Source organism: Malaya genurostris, chromosome 2, assembly GCF_030247185.1.
Source record: "Malaya genurostris strain Urasoe2022 chromosome 2, Malgen_1.1, whole genome shotgun sequence".
Taxonomy (NCBI): Eukaryota; Metazoa; Arthropoda; class Insecta; order Diptera; family Culicidae; genus Malaya; species Malaya genurostris.
The window spans coordinates 135,698,742-135,725,227 of NC_080571.1; the positions used below are offsets into that span (position 1 = coordinate 135,698,742).

The 26,486-nt window shown below is 37.5% G+C and overlaps 1 protein-coding gene across 4 annotated transcripts in view; it reads right to left on the bottom strand.

Moving 5' to 3' along the window:
- LOC131432822 (slit homolog 1 protein) overlaps positions 1 to 26,486 on the bottom strand; it is a 465,006-nt gene that overhangs the window by 308,297 nt on the left and 130,223 nt on the right. The window contains exons 1-2 of one of the 4 annotated variants that reach the window (XM_058599359.1): positions 8,799 to 8,850; positions 8,604 to 8,717 (exon numbers count right to left, since the gene is read on the bottom strand). The exons of 1 other annotated variant lie outside the window; for it this stretch is intronic. The gene's annotated coding sequence lies outside the window, so the exon portion shown is untranslated. Of the gene's footprint in view, positions 1 to 8,603; positions 8,718 to 8,798; positions 8,904 to 9,522; positions 9,543 to 26,486 lie in introns of those variants that run through there. 2 more of the 4 variants (XM_058599360.1, XM_058599358.1) reach the window with 2 other exon arrangements.

Sequence of the window (26,486 nt, forward strand, 5' to 3'; positions counted from 1 at the left end):
TACAATAAGTAGCTGTATTCCGAAGTAATGTGCACTTAGTCAGAAGTTATAAGCTTGAAAGAGAAGGGTGTCGGTAACAGAACATTCTTTCTTACTTACAATCAGCACTATTGAGCACTAGTATATATACACCGTTACAAATAAAGCCAGCGCAGACCAACCGCCGGTTTCCCGCGGTTCATTGCGCAGAATGTGTTTAGAAACAGTAAAGGACATGAATCGACCATTTCATTAAGCTGTCGTTGTCCAACTTGAGCTCTTAGAGGAATATATGCCAAAGCAATGCAAATATCCTTTTTATGTTTATTTGACAAGCAACAACTTCTATATTAAAAGTCGAAGGAATGTTTAATCTATAGAAGGAATAACATTTCTTAAATTCGCACAAAGTTCTTTGCTTCGGTGTTTGCAAAGTTCTTTGCTTCGGTGTTTGCAGAAAAAACAGCCTCCGGTATCGATGCGGAGACCGCCGCGGTGGATGTTCCTGAGAATTTAGTGCACATTGACACATTTTTGGTTACTCCCGATATGATTGTTGCCGCAGCGAAGAAGTTGAAACGATCGTTCTCTGCCGGACCAGATGGCATACCTGCAGCGGTGTACAGTCATTGCGCTTCTGCTTTAGCCGATCCTTTGTGCACTATATTTAACAAATCATTTGAGCAAGGTATTTTTCCGATGACTTGGAAGCAGTCTTTCATGTTTCCTGTATACAAGAGCGGTGATCGTACAAATGTTAGAAATTATCGAGGCATAACCAATTTATCAGCTGCATCTAAACTGTTCGAAATAATTGTGAGCACTGAGGTACTTTTTCGTACTAAAAATTACATCTCTACTGATCAGCATGGATTTATGCCAGGTCGTTCAGTCAGCACGAATCTCTTAGATTTCACTTCCAGTTGTTTTTCGAGTTTGGAGAATAAAGTACAAATTGATGCAGTATACACTGATCTGAAAGCAGCTTTCGACCGAATTGACCACCGAATACTCTTGTGCAAGATGTTGCGACTGGGCGCCACACAAAAGTTTACTGACTGGCTACGCTCTTACTTATGTGGTAGAGTCCTGCGAATTGAGCTCGGCTCTTGTGTATCATCTTCGTTCTCAAATTTATCAGGAGTTCCTCAAGGCAGCAATATGGGTCCACTTTTGTTTTTGCTGTTCTTCAACGATGCTGTTTCGGTGCTCGGAGTTGGCTGCAGATTAGTATATGCCAATGATTTGAAATTATATCTTGAAGTTCGCTCTATTGACGACTGCATCCGGCTTCAAAAACTTCTAGATACATTTGTCGCCTGGTGTCGTAGAAACTGGTTGATTGTCAGCATTTCAAAATGCCATGTCATAACGTTTCACCGAATACTGAACCCAATTCGATTCGACTATGCAATTGATGGACAAACGCTCCAGAGAGTTGACCATGTGAATGACCTTGGTGTTTTGTTAGATGCCAAACTTACCTTCAATCTGCATCGTTCATCTGTAATTTCAAAAGCGACCAGGCAACTAGGTTTTATTGCAAAGATCGGGCGGGACTTCAAAGATCCGTATTGTTTGAAGGCGTTATATTGTTCTTTGGTTCGTCCAATAATGGAAAATGCTAGCGTAATTTAGAGTCCTTATCAACTTACATGGAACTTATGGATTGAGCGCGTTCAGAAACGATTTGTTCGTCTTGCTCTAAGAAACCTTCCCTGGCAGAACCCGCTTAATCTTCCACCATACCACGATCGCTGTCGACTGATCGGACTCGACTCATTGGAACGACGCAGGAAAATTCAGCAAACTACTTTCGTGGCAAAACTGATCAACGGGGATATCGACTCACCGAAGATTTTGTCTCAACTCGATTTTCGTGCTTCACAACGATCACTGCGCTCTTCCAGTTTATTTCAGCCGAGATTTCATCGAACGACGTTCGGGTATTACGAACCGATAACATCATGCATGAGGACATTTGGCACCGTTGAACACCTTTTTGAATTTGATGAACCATCACACAAATTCGTGCAGAAAGTACAGCGATCTACAATTTTATGACTTGACTAAACCAATTCATTAAGACCATTTTATTGTCAGATGAATAAATTTAATAATAAATAAATAAATAAATAAATAAATGAATCCAGTAGGGTCAATAAAAGTAAAACACAATTCAGCTCGATATGCACTAAACAATTTAATAATAATCTAGTATTCATATTTTGCTCTCTGGCGGGCCATCATGGTACAACTCGCTACGCGTCAAAGAAAACAGTAAAAGAAGATCTATATATATATGGTAAGTGTTCTATGGTATGGTTTAACCAATTTACTAATGATTTTTGTTTTGTTGGAAAAGTGACGTTTATGTGAAGGTGTTAGGGTATATTATATTCAGGAAAGTGGAGAAAAATCTAGAATTATGTTTTTGTGGAATTTAAAATATTCCACTCAATGCTAGTGCTTTTAGGAATAAGAAAATGTTATTCCTTTTATACATTAAACATTCCTTCAACTTCAAGTATAGAAGTTGTTGCTTGTCAAATAAACATTAAACAGGAGGACATTTGCATTGCTTCGGTATATATTCCTCTAAGAGCTCAAGTATGACAACGACAGACTCATGAAATGGTCGAAGCCCTCTCTGCTCCACGATTGATTCTGGGAGATTTCAATTCGCACGGGATGATGTGGGGTTCCGTTTACAATGATAGCAGATCATATTTAATATATAATATTTGCGACAATTTTAGCCAACGGTATTTAATATGTGTAGCATGACACGGATCCCAAGACCTTATGCACGTCCAAGTGCATTAGATTTATCTCTTTGCTTGACTTGAATTCGACTAGATTGCACCTGGAAAGTATTTCCTGATTTACATGGTAGCGATCATTTACCAATCATTATCTCAATGAGCAGTAACAAAGGTGTTGCTGATTTAGTTTATATTCTATATGATTTGACAAAATATGTTCACTTAAATGTCCCGGGTTGGCGGTTCAATGCATAGGGCGCTGGTCTTACAATCCAGTTGTCGTATGTTCGAGCCCCGACCTGGAAGGATTCGTAGTGTCAGTAGAATCGTAGCACCAGCCATGCACTGGTTCTGTACACTCTGAATCGGCTGCGAAGTCTGTTGGAACAGAAGGTCAAATTCCACTACAGGAATGTATTACCAAGGCTTTGCTTTGGATTAAATACCAAAGTAGTATCTCATGTACCTTGAACTCAATGGAAGAGCTCCCCCCACTTGAATAATATGACTTCCTCGTTTGTTCGATTCTAGAGGCCGCAGAAAAAGCCCAAACCAAACGATTTCTTGGTCCATCATCTAACAGAAGGCCTCCAAACCCTTGGTGGGACAAAGAGTGCTCAGATGCTAAACACGCGAATCAAAGAGCTTTGAAAACGTTTTCAAAACGAGCATAGTTCGGGCCCAGAAATGTAGCTATTGGATACATTTTGTCGAAGGACCTCATTGAGCACTCTTTGGAATACGACCAGACGAATGAGGAATCGTAACGTAGGAAATGAGAGTGAGGAATACTCGAACCGATGGATATTTGATATTGGGAGGAAGGTTTGTACAGATTCTGTTCCTACGCATAGTATTATTAGGGGGTCTTCTCCAAATTATGGTTCTATTGATAGCCCCTTCTCAATAATGGAATTTTTCATAGCACTCATGTCTTGTAACAATAACGCTCCTAGGTTGTACAGAATTAAATTCAACTTGCTGAAGAATTTGCCCGACCTTGCAAAAAGACGTTTGTTGGAATTGTTCAACAAGTTTCTTGAGCAAAATATTGTCCCACCTTACTGAAGGCAAGTGAAAGTTATCGCCATTCAAAACCCAAGGAATTCACCTTTAAATCACAACTCATATAGACCCATTGCGATGTTGTCCTGCATCAGAAAATTGTTCGAAAAAAATATTCGACGTTTCCATTGGTTTTCTTCCAGACAAGCTCCATCAACATGGACTTTCAGCAATTATAAATAATTATTTGCACAACCTTTTGTCAAAGCAATGCATGCATTTTTCACATGCGATTTTGCAACATTCAGAATTAGCTACATGGGTCTCCAGCAAGGCTCATGCCGCAGTCCGCTCCTGTCTAATTTTTACGTGAATGACATTGACAGCTGTCTAGTAACCCCATGTACACTAAGACAATTGGCAGCTGATGGCGTGGTTTCAGTTACTGGACCCAAAGCTATTGATCTGCAAAAACCATTGCAAAATACCTAAGATAACTTGTCCGTTTGGGCTTTGTATCTGGGTATCGAATTCTCTGCGAAGAAAACAGAGCTGGTCGTCTTTTCAAGAGAGCATGATTCCGCGCAGCTTCAGCTTCATATGATGGGAAGAATGATCCAACAGGTTTTGACTTCCAAATACATTGGGGTGTGGTTTGATTCCAAATGCACGTGGGGAGGACACATTAGGTATCTGATAACAAAATGCCAACAAAGAGTAAATTTTCTTCGAACAATAATAGAATCTTGGTGGGGTGCTCATCCGGAAGATCTAATAAAATTGTATCAAACAACGATATTTTCAGTGATGGAATATGGATGCGTTTGCTTTCGTTCCGCTGCAAGCTCTCATATTATCAAACTTGAGTGAATTCAGGACTGGGACTGGTTCAGAATTCAATTGCCAATTCAGGTTCGGATGCCAGATCTAGAATTCAGTTCATGACTTGAGGTCTAAAATCTAAAATTCTAGAGCTGAAGTAAATTGTCATACCATGCATACCATACAACACTTACAACATACACTTTTTCCAACTATATATATGGGGTATTCCACGCAAAATCAGTCACCCATGTTTTTCTTTTCGGTAAAGACCTCGAAAATATTCGACACGTATTTTTACCTTTTTTTATGAATATAAAAAATAGGTATAGAATTCGCTCAAACTTTTAAAAAAATTCCCGAGGCCCGAAGGGCCGAATGTCATATACCACGAACTGAACAAATGTCCGTGTGTGTCTGTATGTGTGTTGTCAACTAAGAGGTCGAGATCTCAGAGATGGCTGGACCGATTTTGATCAAACTAGTCGCAAATGAAAGGTCTATCCGTCACCCTGAACGCTATTGAATGGTTTTGAGATCGGATGTTTACTTTTTGAGTTATACGAAGTTTTATGTCAATATTTTCAGTTTTTTGACAGTATCTGTCACAATTGACCTTGAAAACAGAATATATTTTCAAACTTAGATTTCGCACAATAATACCTATCCCACAAGCCATAGATTGTTAAAATCCGTCCATTTTTAACGGAAATATCGATATTTTTGTGTAAGCGACTTTTCGCCTTATTCCATCAGTAGCAATTTTGAGCGCTGTATGACAACGCAATGCTTGGGAGCAACGTGAAACACGATTTTTTATACTGTTACATACACCAAAAAGACTGTGTACAGCATCCTTTTTCATGACAATTTGCCTTGGACCGATTTTAGCACGGTTCGTTTTTGACAACATAATCGTTCGAATATGGCATATGTAAACCAGATGACATCAGCGTTTTCAAGATGAAAGTAATTCCATAATTATATTGATTTAAATTACTTACAGCAATAAATGCTGGAAGAACAAAACTTTCATATACCATACGACTCAGTTCGTCGAGATCAGCAAATGCGTGTGTGACAAATAATTTTACTCAATTTTCTCGGAGATGGCTAAACCGTTTTCTACAGACTCAGATTAATATGAAAAGTAGTACACTCCCAAACAAGGTTCCTGAATTACGTTTGGATCCGATTTCTGGATTTCTGGATTTCTGAAACGAAATTAAAATAATGCAATTCATTTTTCTCGTAGATGGCTGAACCGATCTAAGATTCAAATGAAATCTAAGAATCATCTATGATTCAAATGAGAGGTCTTAAAATCCTATAAAACATTTTACTTTTTAGTCAGATCCGACTTCTGATGGTTTAGGAGATACATTTCACATAAATTAATCTGGTATATCGGGTTTGCAGATTTGGATAGTCGATTACGAAATAAATTTATTTCAGTTGAAGCGTTATTCGTTTTTGGATTCGGAATGTTCCCCCAAATTTTAATTCGCTCTACAATTGCTCAAAGATATCTAAACACTCATCAGGTGAATTTAACTGATTTCGGCTGCACCGATTTTAGAATTCCGGTTCCAGTATCGAATCGTTTCTCAAAGCTCAATCATTTTCTCAAAAAGGCTAAATCGAACTTCAAAAACAAAAATTCAAATTAAAGGACTTAAGGATACAAAATTGGTGAATTTTATTCTGGAATTACAGATGATGAGTTTTTAAAATTCATACCGATATAGAAGATTTAAATTGTTTGGCGTATTAATTTATGGTCATTCGATTCATGCTAGTTCCTGAATACCGGCTCTGGAAGTACCATAAATAATGACGAAAAACTCTAAAGTGTAACTTACTTCGACATCTCATGTTCAATCGATTGTCACACGTTAAGATTGAAATTCGATAAGATTTGTAGTTTCGACATTACAGGGTAATGAGTGAATAAAACGACGATAATTAAAATAATGTCATGAGAATAAAAAATAGTAATAAAAAACATGTGGATTGATAAAAAAGGTATCATCTCACTGTAAGGTGGATTAATCACGTTTTTTATTTCAATATGGTACGTGAATTTTTCGAGATATGATTTTTTGAAATTTTGCGCATTCAAAAAAGAGCCTTTTTTCAACAGCCTATACTGTAAAATCTAATAAAGATATAAAAATTCGTCCAAGACGTGAAATGTGCATCTTTTCCTTAGCTTTCAAATAAGCGATTCCATAAAACAACCTTTAAAGTTCATATAATGAAAAAAGTTAAAAAATAATACACAATTAAAAAACTTTCAAACTTGGGTCTAATTTTTTTTTATTTTTTTTTTTTTTTTTTTGTTGACAAAGGAAGCCTTAGGGGTTTAACTCAATCTTGGCAAAGTTTCAGAGTAGAAAGATCAATACTTTCGGAGCAGTGAATTTTTCACTTATGACCGGACGCGCGGAGCGTACCGCACCGCAATTCACTCGGATACGAGCTTAACTTGTCGACACATGTCGCGCCATAGATCGAATCCTAACTTTGTCAGTTTATTGTTAGCAACGTTTCAGGCAGAAAGCGAGTAAAATTGGGACAAAGGATTTACGTGAGTAATAAAACAACGGTAACATAAAGTTTTTGCACAGTTGTAATTTTTATATGATTTGATTTTTCTGGTTTACAAAAACTCAAAACTTCAAACGTGCCCTGGGAAGAGAAAACTTTCTTTTTCAATTCCTTGTCTCCGTGCGGCTCAAAATAGTGAAACGATTGTGTTCCAGAAATAGTTTTACATTTTTCGAAACGATTTCTCTGCTTTTACATAATCTTCCGAACATTTGTATATGACTGAAATATTTGGTAGAGAAGATGCTTTCCTAGCCATCTTGTACTATTCATTAGTGATCGAAATTTGATAATTATTGATTATTTGTAAACTTGCGCGACGTGCCATTCTTTTGATAGTTCCTCCAGCACCGTCGCATTGCCCTTTTCCATGAGCTGTAGCAAGAAAATTCCACTGTGCAAAACGATAAAATTCATGCTCGTGATAAAAAATATTCGCAGTGTTTTACATTTTTAAATTGCGGAGGAGCGCCGTCAGAAAATTAGATGCACTTGCGTATATGTGGATAGTATTGTGAGAAATGTCGATTAAGAACTTCGAGAAAAACATACGCAGCTATTGCGTCATGTTTTATGCAATCACAAATAATTACTAATGTTTTATGTTCGATGTTGCTGTTCATTTTATAATAGAAAACAATGGGGAATATAGTCGCTTGGTCGTTGTTCCAATAAAAACCAGTTATGGCGTTTTGAATAACGAAGGCGTAATTTTCCGCAAAATCGCAAATTATTAAACTTTCGTCACTCTTCCAATTTTTTCCACATTTTGAAAATATGAAGTTTGTTTTCGAGCAATGAAAGAATGCATGTGCAGTTCTGCCATAGCCGAAGGAGAAAAAAAGTCAACGCAGGAGATCTCGGATCGGTCGGATCGGCATTATACGGATAGCCTTTAAAGCCCATATCCGAACGAATTGCTCTGCAGTACGCTCCGCACGTGCGGGTCGTAATTGAAAAAATTCACTGCTCCGAAAATTTCCACTCTGAAACTTTGCCAAGATTGAGTTAAACCTCTAAAGCTTCTTCTTTCAACAAAACAAAGAAGAAAAATCAGGCCCATGTTTGAATTTTTTTTATTTGTTTGTTAATTTTTAACTTTTTTCATTATTTCAATTTTAAAGGTCGTTTTATGGAATCGCTTATTTGAAAGCTAAGGAAAAGACGAACATTTCATGTCTTGAACGAATTTTTATATCTTTATTAGGTTTTACAGTATAGGCTGTTGAAAAAAGGCTCTTTTTTGAAAGCGCAAAATTTAAAAAAAATCATATCTCGAAAATTTCACGTACCCCATTGAAATAAAAAAAAACGTGTCGAATATTTTCGAGTTCTTTACCGAAAAAAAATAGTTAGATGAAAAATCTTCAGAATCTTCAGAAAAAAATACATTGAACATCATTCACGGTCCTGCTTACTTACATTTTAATATATCATAGTTCTTAACATGTATCAATTTTTGTTCATTCGACGCAATTTGTATACTATGTGCAGCCCTTGTTTTCGTTACGTTGTTAATTTTTACAAACATTAACACTGTGTTAAGAAGACAACAGTGAGCGACAAACAGTTTTTGGTGATTTTACTGTGCGTTGATTATAGAGGTTTTTTACATACCGATTTTTATGGTCAGGTTAGAAAATATTTATTTATTTACTATTCTTGATGTCATAACACAGTCGTCTTTGCACTTACTAAAGCCAGAGAAAAAATGTGCTTGACTTTATAGGAAATCTGAATTCAATATGTTTTTTATACATACTTGAAATCGAATAATGAATACTATTAAATGACAAAGAATGTATATACGGTACACAAAACAATCATCTCAATCTGTTTACCGACTTACACAGACAAAATCAACTTTTGCATGCCAAGTCGCGGGCGTTGCTTACAAATACGTTGGAAAAATAATGCTGCGTGGACTGATGAAACAGTAAGTAGGCGTTGTTGACTTGTGCCAAAAAGACACTAATTCATCTCAATTAGTTTAACCAGATGAATAAAATAGATAAAATAATATAGGGCTATTGTACCAATAGTCATTTCATTAGTAGAGTCGCTATGTTCTTTTGCCGATTACTCGACTTACTATCAACAAATTGTGATAAAATCGGATGCAATATCTTTGCTTTGGCTTTAAAAAGCAACATCACAGAAAAATTAGTCTCAAAGTAGTGCAGTACTACTGTTATACCGACGCGAAAACTCGATACGAATGTCACTTATTTCATCTTACTCTTGAAGTCAACCTATCGAGCATAGATAAAAGATCTCATAATTATTGGTTTTCGTAAATGAGATGACCAGTGGAGCTGAGATGAATGAACCGTTACTTTACCAGTTTCCGCACGCGAAACCTGCGATCACAAAGCAACTAAAATGTTAGTTGTTTTTCTGAATTCGATTGGCTAAAATTTGGTACAACTAATCGATTATTGTTGTAACTAAACTGTCGTTTTTGATTTATCGTGCTGACAGTTTAGCAATGACACCCAGCAAAGACACACACTACAAACCAGTAATGCTTATGACAAACATGTGATATCGGAATCACTGTACACCATGAAATTACATGCCTGTCACTCTGAATCACGATGGTACCACGCGAGCATCATGATATGACGGTGATTTCCGTACTACGGTCATCTATCGTAGTACTGAGCAAATAACATCACTGTTTACTGCTACCATCGCCATTGACGAGCGATAGTGAACTCATGAAACGATATTTACCTCTTCTAAACATTGAGTAATAAACAACCATCGTTTTCCTGAAAAAATTCTCGGAAAAATGCTTTCTAAAAAATTTTTGATTTTCTAGTTTTGAAGTACACATAAGGGAAACAATATGTTCACATTAGTAGGGGAAGACGTTCTGTTGCCGGCACCCCACCGTAACTTTTGACAGAAAGCAGATAGCGCCATTCCGACAAATTTCATGGGTGTGTAATAGCAGCACGTTCCTTTTATGCCGAATACCAAAGCAAACGGACGCTTTTATTTTTAGCTGCGCCCAAAACAAGTTTCAATTGCGTGAAAATCATCAAAAAAGTTTTTTATGACTTTTTATAGTATCATAAATTGAAAAACATCAATCGAAAAGATGAGTGGATTGAATATTTATGAATTTAACCAGATCTATTTCGTGATTTCATACCGGATGCCTTCAAAATTTTCGAAACAAAAGTATTTTTTCGTCATTTTCAAAAAGTCTACGAATTTCAGTTACCGGCGCCCCAAGGTGTTCGATAACCGGCATCCAATTTTTTCGACAAATCGCAAAAAATTGTCAGTGATATGCAGAGATGCAAAGTCTGCAAATTTGTTTGTAAACTATCATATTTCTTAGTTAACATGTAAACCTTTTTCGTCTAAAGACTTTTTGCAGACTTTTGAAACTTTGATTGTTTGCAGACATTCGTCATATATTATAGATTTTTGAAAATTGGCGCGATCTTCTTGTTTTTGCTAGCTAAACTTATTGTATTACCTGGCATCTCGTATGATATGCAACACGTGGACAACTTGACGGCTTCAATACATCCGTCATATAAGTATAAGCTTTGGTTCTCTGCTTCTGTTAGCCATGGCGACTTCAAACAAATCATCTAAGTCAAGGAAAATGAATTTTAATGCACTGATTCAACCTTGCTTAGTGGATAAGAAGTCAATAAATTCGACTGCAGCAACGTATTCAATTCCGCGAAGCCGGCCAAATCAACACCAAAGGTGCCACCATCCAAATCATTGGCCAAGAGAGCCAAGGCGATGTCATCATCAGACAATGAAGACTTTTGTCCAAAACGCCTCAGAAAAGAATAAATTCCGTTTTTACTTTGAATAATTTCGGTCTTTACTTATATTTATCCATTTTTAGCTAAATTTCTTGAGGTGCCAGTAACCGAACACCTTATTTAAAATAGTCACAATTTATCTCTATACTAAATTGATAATAAAGTTTCTTCAATCGAATGAATCAACTTAGTTTCTTATACAGTTGTTAGCTAGGGACTTTAGCTTTCCATTGATGTATATATGTCCGCATAATGTGCACTTAGTCAGAAGTTATAAGTTTAAAAGAGAAGGGTAACCGAACACTCTACCCTACTTACAATCAGCACTATTGAGTGATCGTTTTCTATTTAATAACAGTTAACTTTATTGTTGAAATGGATTTAAAATCATCATTATTGATATTTACACCACGTCTTTACCCATCAGTAAAGCACATTATCGCCACTGACCAGCATGGGTTTGTCCAAAAGCGATCTACTACCACCAATTTCTTTATAGATTGACAAACTTGAAAAACGACAACAAATCGATGCGGTGTACTTTGATTTTTCAGAAGCATTCGTTCGTGTTCTTCATCAGTTCGCTGTGGAAAAATTGACTCGTAGTGGATTTCCTGTTTGGTTAACCAATTGGGTTCTATCATCTCTCACGAATCGTAATGCCTCCGTACAAATCGGATCTGCACTCTCGGATTCGTTTCACGTTACTTCGGGTGTACCGCAAGGGAGCCATTTCGGACCACTTTTTTCATGAACGATCTTTATAGTGAATTGTCGTCATTTAAAAAAATGTATGCTGACGATCTTAAAATTTATCGCATCATTACAAGCCTTGTGGATTGACCGAATCCTGGATTAGTGTGACAGAAACGGCATAACAGTAAACGTTAAGAAATGTAATATGATAACTTTTTCACGGGCACAGTCTCCAATTATTTTCGAATACTCACTGATAATGGCTTCAGTTGAGCGAGTTTCGTCTATTAAAGACATGGGCATTATTCAAGATTGCAAGCTTCGTTTCATCGAACAGTTTTCTTTAGTCGAAGACAATAAAGATAAAGAAGATATTTATAAAATTGAATATGTTACTAGGTACGTGTTCTACTACAATTTATACAAACTGAAAGACATGATTCGCTGTTCTCTATTCATACCCAAAATAAGGTTCTTTCTAAACAATTTAAAACCAAGTTTGCTTTCTATCCAACGGCAGTCAACCTGATGATAGTTTTACCTGATGATATATATATTTATATATATATATATATATATATATATATATATATATATATATATATATATATATATATATATATATATATATATATATATATATATATATATATATATATATATATATGTATATATATATATATATATATATATATATATATATATATATATATATATATATATATATATATATATATATATATATATATATATATATATATATATATATATATATATATATATATATATATATATATATATATATATATATATATATATATATATACATATATATATATATATATATATATATATATATATATATATATATATATATATATATATATATATATATAACGAGTTCCGGAGTCATATACCAATCGATTCAGCTCGACGAACTGAGCAAATATCCATGTGGGTGTATGTGTGTGGGTCTGTATGTGTGTTGTCAACAAAGAGGTTGCGATCTCGAAGATGGCTGAACCGATTTTGATCATATTTGAGCTATACGAAGTTTATTGTGAAAATTGGGTTTTTTGACAGTATCTGTCACGCTTAACCTTGGAAACAGAATATGTTTACAGACATAGATTTCCCACGGTAATAGCTATCCAACAAGCCATAGATTGTTAAAATCCGTCCATTTTCAACGGAGATATCGACATTTTTGAGTAAGCGACTTTTCTCCCTATTCCAGCAGTAGGAGTTTTGTGCATTGTATGACAAAGCAATACTTGGGAGCAATGTGTAACACGATTTTGTCGTGAATACGACTTACTTTACTATGGGGCGCCTTTTCAAAATTTACCCTCTGAGAGAGTGATAAGTTTTTAATCGTGAATATCTCCTGTTGTATCTAATGAATCAACATAATTCTTGCAACATGCCATCGGAAACATGATCACAATTTTATGATAAAATTTTCAGTTGTGTGACATAATCTCAAATAGTTCAAAATTAAACTTTTCTTAAATGTTTGGTGTAAACGAGTATCAAAGAAGATAATTCATAAGGCGCGTTTGCCTTTCTCGTATTTTGAAAGCTCATAGCTCAGTGATCTGTAGAAGGATTTATATAATCTAACTACCAATAGAATCGAAAATTTTCAACTTGAACGTGTATTACAACAATATTGAAGTTTTTCTGCTTCTATACAAGAGCATCCATATAAAAGTTGATTGGCTCATTTTTCCTACCATCAATTCGTCATCTAACACTCGATGTGGATAGACGAATAACCTACTACGACTAATTTCGATTTTGTTTTATTTTTTATTCGCAGTTGTCTACCTACCCAAGCTATGGGTAAAAACCGCCATAGATCCGAGAAGGATCCAAAGGATGCTAAGCGTCTGAAGCCAAGTGATGTACAGGTAAACGACCGTTTGCTGAGTAAAAACCAATATGCTGATCTGCCAGTAGATGTCGAAGAGGAACTGCAGAAGAAGGAAAAAATGCCGCCTTTCTACCTGAAGGGCTTCCCAGGCAAACTCTACGCTCGGATTTCAACACACTGATCAGCAAAGGACTACAGGCAACAATCCGTTTATGTACTGAAGACTACAAAATAACTGTTCCGGCTTTGAACCACTACAAAGGAGTGGAATGCTATCTGAAGCAGACAAAAGCGGAATACTTCACACACGATATTGCCGCCAACAAACCTATGAAGGTTGTACTTCGAGGACTACCCGACATGATGGAAGCCGAACTAAAGCAGGCACTGTCAGAGGCTGGACTAAAGCCTTTGATGGTATTTAAAATGAAGCGACATAATACGGACAAAAAGTTTAGAGATCAACTGTACCTGATTCATCTGGAGAAGGGCTCCATCACCATGAGTCAACTGAAAACGATTAAATCGTTATTTCACATAATCATCGAATGGCAAAAGTATAAACCGGTACATCGGAATGTCACACAGTGCACGAACTGTTTGAACTACGGCCATGGAGCGAGGAATTGCCACATGAAAAGTCGGTGCGGGAAATGTGCTGAACCACACAATACCAACGATTGCCTACTAGATGATATCGCTGTAAAATGTGTGAACTGTGATGGCGACCATCCATCTACTAGCAAATCGTGTCCCAAACGTGCTGAGTTCACAAAAATTCGACAACAGGCGTCCCGCAAACAATCAACGCGCAAGAATGTTCCACAGAAGGATGAAGTTAATTTCCCACGGCTCCCACCGAAGAGGGATATTCCGAATTTGCCGCCACTTCCTCGCATCAATCCAAAAGATTCAGCCGCTGGATCACAAAAAGAATCTTCCTCAAAAATCCCTCCTGGATGGGGCAATAATCAACCACAAACAAAGGATGACTCTGGTGATTTATTTTCTGCTGAACAACTGATCGTCATTTTTGAAACAATGACAACAAAACTACGAAACTGCAGAACGCGGTTAGATCAAATCAACGCCTTAGGCAAATTCATCATCGAATATGCAATATAATGAGTTGGTTATATTCAATTGGAATGTTTGCTCACTCAGGAGCAAAACTGCTGAATTGTCCGACTTTCTTCAAGAGAAGAATGCCGATATTGCTATTTTAACTGAAACTCATCTTAAACCTGAAATTTCTATTTTTATTTCCAATTACAGGATTCACAGGCTCGACAGGGCAACTACCAGAGGAGGGGGAGTTGCCATTGCCATTAAACGATCCATTCAGCACAGGCTTCTGTCAGCCTTTAAATTGCAACTCATAGAAGCCATCGGAATTGAAATTACAACGACGATGGGACCCATCATCATCATTGCAGCGTACTGCCCCAAACAAACCAATCTTCGAGATGGTACGTGTGCATCATTGAAGCGAGATCTGGCTATGCTCACTCGACGACAGAACAAATTCATCATTGCTGGGGACCTGAACGCACGGCATGAGCTGTGGGGAAACAGAAGACAGAATCGAAACGGATTCGTACTTGCCGAAGATTTCGAAGCTGGACAATACAACATCTTCGCTCCGGATCAACCAACGCGACTTTCCAGATCGGGAGTTCATTCCATTTTGGATATATTCATCAGCAACATCGCCATAGACAGCTCTCCGGTTGTCTTCTACGAGTTCTCTTCTGACCACTTTCCAGTAATATTGACGTTGGGATCTTCACCAGAAACAGTGCCTATTCAACCACGGAGGAACTATTATCGCACCGATTGGGTCCAATTTCAACAAATCGCCGACCAACTTATTAATATCGATTTGCTACTTGATTCCCCGATGGAAATCGATGCGGCCCTATCTTCCTTCCAGCATTCAATCACAGTCGCTCGTGATAGGACGGTTCCAGTACAACATATGCCGAGTTCCTCTCTTCAAATCGACAGTGTCACCAAGAAACTCATCCGACTTCGGAATATCTACCGGAGGCAGTATCAACGAACTGGCATCCTAGATAGGAAGACTACTTATAACAACTTAACTAGGATAATCCAGGAAAGGATATCTGAGCTTCGCAACAGGAACTTCCAGCAAAAGCTTCGAGAAATTCTCCCACATTCAAAGCCCTTCTGGTCCTTAACGAAGGTGCTTAAAAAAAACCGAAGCCTATTCCTCCTCTGATGTCACCCCAGGACGCAGCTGAAGGAATACCTTTAATCACACCAGTAGAGAAGGCAAATGCGCTAGGCCAGCAGTTTGTGTGTTCTCACAATTTAGGACTCAACATTGTTAGTCCATATGAAAGAGCCGTTGCTGATAGCGTAGCTGAGGTTGACCAATCAGACAGCTTGGTTCCTGAGGAAAGTAGAGTCACTGCGAATGAGCTGATGGCTTTTGTGAAAAAATCCAAAAATATGAAGGCCCCCGGTTTCGACAACACATTCAACATTGAGCTGAAACATTTGAGTATTCGCTCATTTGTGTTCTTAGCTATACTTTTTAACAGGTGCTGGGAGCTTGGTTACTTCCCTTCAATGTGGAAGTTAGCTAAAGTTATCCCAGTTTTGAAACCGGGGAAAGATCCTTCCTTTTCCAAGAGCTATCGGCCCATCAGCTTACTCTCTGCCCTATCCAAGCTGTTTGAAAAGTCAATACAAAGGCGAATTCTTGCTTTTGCAGATGAACAGGATATATTACTGGAAGAACAGTTTGGGTTCCGGAAAGGAAGATCCACCATCCACCAGCTCACAAGGGTTAACAACGTCATCCAGCAAAACAAATCAGTGTCCAAAACGACTGCCATGGCAATATTGGATATTGAAAAGGCATTCGATAATGTGTGGCACGATGGACTGGTGTTCAAACTGCATCGGTATAATTTTCCCATGTATCTTATTAAAATTATCAAAAATTATCTTGCAGATAGAGCATTCCAGGTTTCTCTGAATAATGCACTTTCAGAAAGATTTACTATTCCTGCTGGTGTACCCCAGGGAAGTATCCTAGGTCCCATTCTATACAACGTTTTCACATCAGACATCCCACCTCTTCCAGGTGGTGGTGTTCTGTCACAATTTGCTGATGATACTGCCATTCTTTACAAAGGTCGTGTCATTAATGCTCTGAGAAATAAACTACAGACAGGTCTGGATGCTTTAACGGAATATTTTACAAGCTGGAAAATTGTGATCAATGCAGCTGTTGTGATACCGCTTCCAAATAGCAAACGCCGACCTTTAACTGTTACGTATAGCTTTAAGCTGAAGGATATATTTTATTTATATATGGTATTCCAAATAAATTCAATCGAGAAACTTACAAATTCGGTAACAAAATTAGATATCGTTGTGCTTCGAATTACCACTTTTGGAGGTTATATTGGATGATATTTCACTGTAATTCAATGTACTTATATAAATTAGTATAAAATTATCTCTGTTCTAACTTACGTATTGAACTAGAATAGATGTTTAAAGAAATTTTATCAGTAGATCACTGTAACATATTAAATTTTAAGAAATACAAATTCCAGGCTCTACTAGCCGCACATGTGAGATCATTATTCATCTCTCTCCTTCTTCTCTGACATTTATCTGTCTGTTTTATCTACTCTTCTGATAACGAGTGAGGTTAACCGAATCATCGTAGATGTTTGAACGAGGGGACTCACGACTCGTCGTTACATTCCCCTACCCGTGAACATCGGTCATATCATGCACGTGTTCACCTTGATTTACGACGTCGAGCATTGCTAGCTTCACAACTGCTCTTCTCATCAACCCGGAAGAGGTCCGTACCATCGCCTGTCGTACCCGTCCATCTTTTCCAAAGAATACTTGCTCAACTCTTCCTCTGATCCATTGGTTTCTTATGTTTTCATTAACTATTAACACCAAGTCTCCCTTTTTGATATCTCTTCTCTCTTCGAACCATTTGCTGCGTCTAGTGATCACTGGGGTGTACTCCTTGATCCATCTACGCCACATCTGATCAACTAAATGTTGAACTAGTTTCCAGCTACTGCGCAGTGTACTGCGGCAATCAACTAGATTCGTAGGTGGTTGTTTAACACCCGTTGAGTTTCCCAGAAGGAAATGATTCGGGGTTAACGATTCCTGATCCGCCGACTCTAACGGGATATATGTTAGCGGTCGGGTGTTGATCATTGCCTCAGTTTCCAGCAAAATCGTTTCCAGACATTCGTCATCAGGTTTTCTTCTAGCGTCGAGCAATCCCTCCATCGCAACTTTGACCGACCTTACCAAACGCTCCCATACTCCTCCCATATGAGGGGCCGCCGGGGGATTGAAATTCCAACGTGTGTTTGTGTTGGTGAATATTGACGATAATGTCTGGTTTCGCATCTTAATTTCTTGCGTCAACTGTCTATGCGCACCTTTAAAATTAGTGCCGTTGTCGGAGAAGATTTCTACTGGAGCACCTCGTCGGGCTACGAACCTCCGAACTGCCATGACGCATGATTCAGTGGAAAGACTATGTACCACCTCTAAATGGATTGCACGGATTGTTAGACACGTGAAAAGAGCAACCCAGCGTTTCACGTTACTTCTCTTGACTCTCACCAGCAAAGGTCCGTAGTAATCTAGTCCAACATAGGTGAATGGTCTAACAAATGTCTCTAAACGCACATCTGGTAGCGGACCTAACGGTGGTGGTGGAGGCATCGCTCCCCTAATTCTGCATACCATACATTGTCTTTTCACCTTAGCCAGTAGGACTCGCAATTTAGGAATCTCGAAACGTTGTCTAATCTCATTTATTACCGTTTCCCGGTTGGCATGGCGATATTGTCGATGATACCAGTCTGCAATCAGAAACGTCACATAGTGTTCTCGAGGTAATATAACCGGATATTTTGCATCAAACGTCGCCCAACTTGTTGCTTCTATTCTCCCCCGCATTCGTAAAGTTCCGTATTGGTCTATGAATGGCCAACGTTTAAAAATCGTGCTGGATTTCGCTACCGTGGGATGAAATGCATCAGGCGATCCTCTGGTTTTCCACAGTACCGCTATTTCATTTTGAAAACTTTGAACTTGTGCCTGCATCCAAAGTTTTTGTTCCGCATATATCAGTTCCTTCTGTTGTACAGCGCCTAGTTCTAGAGGTTCACCTGATTGTTTATTTCTAATGTTTTCTACAAAGCGGTGCACGTATGCCAGTGTACGTATAAGTCGTTCCCAACGACTAAATCGTTCAAACTCAATCAATTGATGTTGTTGTTCGTGATAGTTCACTGCCGCCAACTCTTCTGTATTGGTTATGAATGTAGAAGGGGGTGACCATCTCTCCTCCAGTTGGCATAGAAAATCGGGACCCCGGAACCATCGATTGTTTCCGGATACGTTAGGGCCTTTTCCCCACTTCGTGGCTTCGTCTGCCACGTTGTTTTTAGAGGGCACCCAACGCCATTCATCGATGTTCGTAGTAGCCAGTATCTCTCCAACACGAAACGCCACGAATTGACTATATTTGCGCTGCTTCGATTGTATCCATGCCATCACCGTACTGGAATCAGTCCACAGATGACGTTTTGAAATTAACAAAGTATGATTGGAACATATGTTATTCAACAAGCGGCATCCCAGGACTGCGGCTAGCAGTTCTAACCTTGGTATCGATATCATTTTTAGCGGTGCCACTTTAGTTTTCGACCCAACCAGGGCCACTTGTATTCCGTTCGTAGTTTCTAGGCGAAAATAAGCAACCGCTGCGTAAGCACTAGCACTTGCATCTACACATGTAACTGCAATTCTTTTTGTCCGTCGTGGGGTATAAATGAAAAGTAAGAACGGGGAATCCTAAGGGTTTCCAAACACGGGAGTAAATCAATCCATGAGCGCCATTGATGGAAAAGACTGTCGTTTATTGAATCATCCCATTTGGCTCCGGACGCCCAAATGTTTTGCATCAAAATACGACCGTGTATTAAAACGAAAGAAATGAGGCCCAATGGGTCAAATAAACTCATGACTATTCTGAGCACTTCCCGTTTAGTTGGCACGCGACTGTCATTCAATAACTCTTGCAGGTTATCACGAACTGCTAACGAATAAGTAAAGCAGTCCTCCTCGGGTATCCATTTCATTCCTAACACCGATTCGACTCCATCCACTGACTCTAAATGCATATGCTTTGAGTCATCCATCATGGCTTCGCCCATGCCGCTTAACACTGATTTTGAATTCGACAAGAAATTCCTTATTACAAATCCTCCCATTCTGTGTATCATCTTTACTTCGTTGCCCACCTGGATAGCTTGCTCTATTGACTCGAAACTGTCCAAGAAGTCATCTACATAATGGTTTTCTACGATGGCTTTAACTGCTCGCGGGTATTTTTCTATATATTCTTGCGCATTCCGATTTTTTATGTATTGGGCCGAGCAAGGCGAACAAGTAGCCCCAAATGTAGCCACCTGCATGACAAATATCTTAGGGCTCTCGGATGCTTTATCTCGCCAGAGAAATCTTTGTGAATGTTGATCAGTTTCTATAATTTTTATACGGTGAAACATTTCTCTGATATCGCCGCATAGGGCGATTGGATATTGTCGGAATCGAACAAGTACCGCGGGTAGTGCTGTAACCATGTCTGGTCCTTTCAGTAACGCTGAGTTTAAAGAAACTCCATCTACCTTTGCAGCAGCATCCCAAATGAGTCGAAGTTTTCCAGGTTTTTTAGCATTTGTAACAACACCCAATGGAAGGTACCATGTTCGGTTGAGTGGGGACGTACACTCTTCCGTTTTCGTAATTAGTCGCGCGTACCCCTTTTCTTGATATTCGCGTATGAGTATACGTACTCGTTCGTAGAGCTCTGGTTCCTTGAGCAGTCGTTTTTCTAAAGATTTGAGACGCCTGTATGCCATGGGGTAGCTATCTGGGAATTTAATATCTTCACTTCGCCAGAGTAGCCCAGTTTCAAACCCACCATGAATACGCTGTGTAGTTTTCTTGAGTAACATTTTGGCACGCTTATCTTCATCCGATTCCGGTTTTGGAAAGGGTGAAGTGATACCTGCTCCATCTAGCATTAAATACTCGCGGACAATTTCATTTAACTCACGTTCTGGATCGTTAATTCCGTTGAAATGAAAATTGCATACGAAACGTGATACTTGTACATCAGGACTGCCACCATAAATGCTCCATCCAAGTCGGCACTTTGTGGCTATAGGTCCTTTTTTACCACACTCCCTAACTTTTAGAGGAACTGTTAGGTGGAGGTTTTGCAAACCTATAAGCATCTTAGGTTCGACATTTTGGTAACTTTCGACTGGAAGGCCGCTAAGATAGGGATACTGCTGTGTTAAATCATTATATATTAAGGTTTGTTTAGGTAAACGAAGGTTTTTTACTGTTCGAACGTTCGTTAATTGGAAATGTACATTCTTATTGCTTCCCGCCACAGTAACATTTATCCGTTGTGAGTTCGACTCACTTCGTTTGACGTTTCCTGTCCATTGGAGGTGTAGAGGTTCTATTGGCCCGATAATACCTAAACGTTCTGCAACTGTGCCTTCCATGAGAGTCAGAGAGGATCCTTCATCGATGAATGCGAAGATATCATGTTGCTTGTTGGGAGTTATTACAGTAACGGGCAAGATTCGAAACATCGGTTCACTTGCATTGGAATCTCGGAGTCTAGTAGTGAAATTTCGGCTGACCATAGGAGGTGGTGGGTGTAGTAGCGTATGGTGACGTAAACGACAACCGTGTGCTTCACAACCTCTCCAGGATTTACAGGTCCATTTGCCGTGATAGTTTAAACAGGTTCTACATAGCGAATGTTGTTGAACGACACGATTTTTTTCTTCGTACGACCAGGATTTGAAAACATCACAATCGGCAACTCGATGACTTGAGCATTTACAAGCTACACACATTTTCGATGGTTTTGGTGTCACGACTTCTGATCCGACCGATTGAAGTGTTACTTCTTCATGTGATTGGATAAATCCCCTTTCCTTCGCCTTGGACTTGGATTCTAGCGTGTCCAGTGGGGCACTATCTATTACCTCACATGCCATATTCACGAGCGCAGACATGAACTCTCCGAAGTTAGCTAGCGAAACATCTTGTAGTTTACTTTTGTACACAGACCATTCGAGTTTGAATTGGGTGGGCAATTTCGTTAGCATTTCTTGTAGTAACATGGGGTTTGTTAAGTGAGCATACTGCTTGGCTCCTTTAATATACTGCACAAGGTTTTCCACTGCAGTGCCAAATTCTATTAACTTTTCTAGATTATCCGCTCTGAGTGGTGGTAGCTGTCTAATCTTGTCTATTACTGAGCGAATTAATTGCTCGGGACGTCCATATCGTCTACGTAGGGTAGATACGACATGTGGAACACTTTCTGGTAACAATAGATGACCTCGTACACTTTCCAGTGCTTGTCCTCTCAAACACCGTTGTAATCGTATTAAATTCTCATTATCTGAAAATCCGCAGGTTGCAGTTGACTGCTCATAATTGGAGATCCATATTGGCCATTCCTCCGGATTGCCCGAAAATGTTGGTAGCTCTTTCCCCATGACCTGCCGAGCAGCAAGTTGGCATGCTGTTGGGCCAAGCTCGAATTCCATCGGTTTCTGAGTGTGTGTGCTCACGTTCAACAGATTGGTCCCAGAGCATGAGGGCACTAAATGACGAGGGTCGTCATATATTGACGGATTCATCGACAGATCCATTGACGGATTCATTGACGAATTGTTTGGTGGTAATGGTGGTAAGGGAATGGCGGAAATTGAAGGCTGTTCGGGGGCTGGATTTTGCTTATCCGTTTCCACCAACCATTTCTGAACTTTGTCTTTCGTTCCATTTACAGACGTAATACCGCTGGTACGGCTGCTTCCGTGCACTGACAACTCATCAAGAATTATTTTTTCCTGCTCAAGGACAAGTTGCTGTACCTGGAGCTGTTTTTTGCGAAATTCATTATCGATTTCTAATTGCTTTTTTCTTGTTTCGTATTCCAATGCAAGCTCTTCTTGTCGTAACTTCTGCTGTTCCCGAACGAGCTTGAGTTTTTGTTCCAAGCAGTATCGGCTGTTTTGTTTACTTTCGAGTTTCGAGCGCTTCGATCCAACCTTGGATGAATTCTCCGTAGTAGCTTTTGTTACCTTCAGAACCGGAACATCTTTTGTTTGGTTTAATTGTACTTGCTCTATACCATCCTGAATAGTAGCAACTTTCACACAATTTATACAGTTCCAGGGACGGGACTCTACGCTAGAATCTACATTCGCGCATTTAAAGTGGAACCAGGAATGGCACATGTCACATGCTACCATTGCATCGTAATCATCCGTGAGTTCGCAAAGGCCACAATTTGACTCCGCAGGCTCCTGAGTGATCATCTCGTTATGATTCGTAATACAAGCACCACGAATTTCTTAAAGATTGTTGTGATACCGCTTCCAAATAGCAAACGCCGATCTTTAACTGTTACGTATAGCTTTAAGCTGAAGGATATATTTTATTTATATATGGTATTCCAAATAAATTCAATCGAAAAACTTACAAATTCGGTAACAAAATTAGATATCGTTGTGCTTCGAATTACCACTTTTGGAGGTTATATTGGATGATATTTCACTGTAATTCAATGTACTTATATAAATTAGTATAAAATTATCTCTGTTCTAACTTACGTATTGAACTAGAATAGATGTTTAAAGAAATTTTATCAGTAGATCACTGTAACATATTAAATTTTAAGAAATACAAATTCCAGGCTCTACTAGCCGCACATGTGAGATCATTATTCATCTCTCTCCTTCTTCTCTGACATTTATCTGTCTGTTTTATCTACTCTTCTGATAACGAGTGAGGTTAACCGAATCATCGTAGATGTTTGAACGAGGGGACTCACGACTTGTCGTTACAGCAGCAAAAACTCAGGTCATCTTGTTTCCACATTCAAGATCTCCAAAACTTGTTCCATCAGACGAATGCAGAGTACGATTCGGTGATGAGGTCATTCGATGGTCCGATGAAGTTATCTATCTAGGACTCACCTTTGACAGACATCTGATATTCAGGTCACATGTTGACAAAATCGTTCAAAAATGCAGCATACTCATTAGGTCTCTGTATCCGCTGATTTGTAGAACATCTAAACTATGCCTGAAGAATCAGATGGCTGTCTATAAACAAATCATCTACCCCGCAATTGAATACGCAGTCCCTGTTTGGCGGGGTTGTGCACGAACACACAAACTTAGGCTTCAGCGCATTCAAAGCAAGATCTTAAAGATGATTCTAAATCTACCCCCTTGGACAAGGACTAGTGAAGTACATGAGATTGCCTCACTGGATATACTAGAACAAAAATTCGAACAATACTGCACGAAATTTGAAGAGAGGTGCTCAATCTCTGAAATACAAATAATTCAAAATTTGTACGTATTAGGTTAGGGATAGTTATAAATAGGTAGACATTTTATAAATAATTAAAATAAATATTATGATTAAACATTAGTATGTAAAACAAGAGTAACTAAAACACCTAATATTAATAACGAATCGTATGAACAACAAAGATGAAAGGCCAAAGGGTCAAAACACTTGTACTGTAAAATGTTGATGTAATACACAAAAATAAGATTAATAAACAGATATTTATGCAAAAAATGAAATTTTCCTACCATTTGCTGAGCATCTGTTCCCGAAACAAGTCACACGAGAGCAACATCGTGGACCTGTCGTCTCACTGTTTCCCGTTCTGCGTACAGGAAAGGAATTCTAACAAAGGTGATGTGAAAAATAGCGTCATTTAAGTTAAAGCAGCTACTCTGAACGTACGGGACGCTGTCAGCACGATGACAGCGAAAACCGGGTGAAAGGAAGCCGAAAATTCCAGCAAGCAAGGCCCATTCAAATAGCACTTTTAAGTGCTAAAAATAATCATAAAGAACTAGTTGAATTTTGTCGCTTTCCTACCATTTTCCGAGCAACTGTTGCCGAAACAAGGCACACACGAGAAGTTAAATTAATTTGCACCGTCACTAATATATTCAATTACGAACGGCAATGCGAAAGTAGAAGTGATGATGTTGAATACATCTTTATACTAGTATACAAATATGCCGTGCGAAAGAGTTGCCACGTACAGATCAATATGTATTTTTTGTCGTGAATTCTTTAGTATGGGGCGCTTTTTTATCGTGATATCTAACACATTCAATTACGGCAGTAACGCTGTCTCGCAATACGAAGAAGAAAATTTTGATTTAGAAACATCTTTATACTAGTATACTTTATACAAATTGTTAGAACAAATGTTTCCACTTGATTTGCGCATTCTACTTTCCAGGCGTATCAGAACTGGAAAAGGACGGGGTTTTCAACTCCTCGCCGTTACGGATGGCCAGCTGCAGATGACGAGGGATGATTTTCATTTTCTTGTTGTCAAGGGCAGCATTACCGGCCAATTCCAACACTTCGGCAGCCAAGTACTCCATCACTGCCGCCAGATAGACCGGTGCACCGGTATCGAAACGTTCGGCGTAGTTCCTCTTCCGAGGCAAACGATGGATTCTGCGCCAACTGGGAAATGCAGACCAGCACGGTTTGAGCTTTGCCTTGCCCTTAACTGTTCCTCCTGTGTGCGTGTTTCTGCGTCAAAAATCCACAAGACGCCGTTAACAGCTAGACTGCCAATTCAGTATTACTAGCTGCCGCTCTGCTAACTCTCTCTTTTATATCACTATTTCCCGTTCTGCGAAGGGGAGGTCCGTACACCGCTACCAGTATAAAATTAAATATGATGTGAGAAATAGCGTAATTTAAGTTAAAGCAGCTATTCTGTACGTACGAGACACCGTCAGAACGGTGGCTCCGAAAACAGGTAGAAAAGCAGATTTGTACCGTCACTAACACATTCAATTATGAACCGCAATGCGAAAGCGAATGTTGAATACATCTTTATACTAGTATGAGGCCGTGTAAAAATTTGCCATGCGAAACAGGGTTGCCATATATACAGGGTAATCTGTATTATTATTATTATTATTATTATTATTATTATTATTATTATTATTATTATTATTATTATTATTATTATTATTATTATTATTATTATTATTATTATTATTATTATTATTATTATTATTATTATTATTATTATTATTATTATTATTATTATTATTATTATTATTATTATTATTATTATTATTATTATTATTATTATTATTATTATTATTATTATTATTATTATTATTATTATTATTATTATTATTATTATTATTATTATTATTATTATTATTATTATTATTATTATTATTATTATTATTATTATTATTATTATTATTATTATTATTATTATTATTATTATTATTATTATTATTATTATTATTATTATTATTATTATTATTATTATTATTATTATTATTATTATTATTATTATTATTATTATTATTATTATTATTATTATTATTATTATTATTATTATTATTATTATTATTATTATTATTATTATTATTATTATTATTATTATTATTATTATTATTATTATTATTATTATTATTATTATTATTATTATTATTATTATTATTATTATTATTATTATTATTATTATTATTATTATTATTATTATTATTATTATTATTATTATTATTATTATTATTATTATTATTATTATTATTATTATTATTATTATTATTATTATTATTATTATTATTATTATTATTATTATTATTATTATTATTATTATTATTATTATTATTATTATTATTATTATTATTATTATTATTATTATTATTATTATTATTATTATTATTATTATTATTATTATTATTATTATTATTATTATTATTATTATTATTATTATTATTATTATTATTATTA